This window comes from Heptranchias perlo, unplaced genomic scaffold (genome assembly GCF_035084215.1).
Source record: "Heptranchias perlo isolate sHepPer1 unplaced genomic scaffold, sHepPer1.hap1 HAP1_SCAFFOLD_525, whole genome shotgun sequence".
Classification (NCBI taxonomy): Eukaryota; Metazoa; Chordata; class Chondrichthyes; order Hexanchiformes; family Hexanchidae; genus Heptranchias; species Heptranchias perlo.
Window position 1 is genome coordinate 22501 of NW_027139543.1, and position 614 is coordinate 23114.

Sequence of the window (614 nt, forward strand, 5' to 3'; positions counted from 1 at the left end):
GGAAGTCGAGTGCCGGGCCGCTGAAAGCGAGCAGGGTGCCACCGCTCGGGGCCCCGGTTTGTCCGTCCCACCCGGAGGCCCATATCTCCGGAAGGCACAGGCCGATTTCCTCCGGGTATGGCTCGTTGTGTGCGGCCGGACCAGGCGCAGCGGACGGTACCGAGCACTCGGAGGTCCGGCGCTGCCCGCCGGAGGTACAGCGAAAGGCTGCAAACCACTTTCCGCCGCCTCCCTCCGCGGGCGTGAGACCGACGGTCATCGGGTTTGGTTCCGCGGCTCGAGCAGGACGAGGGGCAGCGAACGGTACCGGAACGAACCCGGTCGCACACCGGGAAGTCGAGTGCCGGGTCTCGAAACGGAGCCGGGTCGGCCCAGTTTAAAACGGAGAAGAGAGTGCTGCCCTCTGCGGGTGAAAACCTGGAAGTACGTTGGTTAATGATTTCCAGTTCACCCCGCTTGGTCAGGCCCACTCGGAGGCGGATAACTCCGGAACGCCGAGGCCGATTTCCTCCGGGTATGGCTCGTTGCGTGCGGCAGGAGGAGGCGCAGCGTTCGGTACCGAGCACTCGGAGGTGCGGTGCTGCCCGCCGGAGTGACAGCGAAAGGCTGCGCAC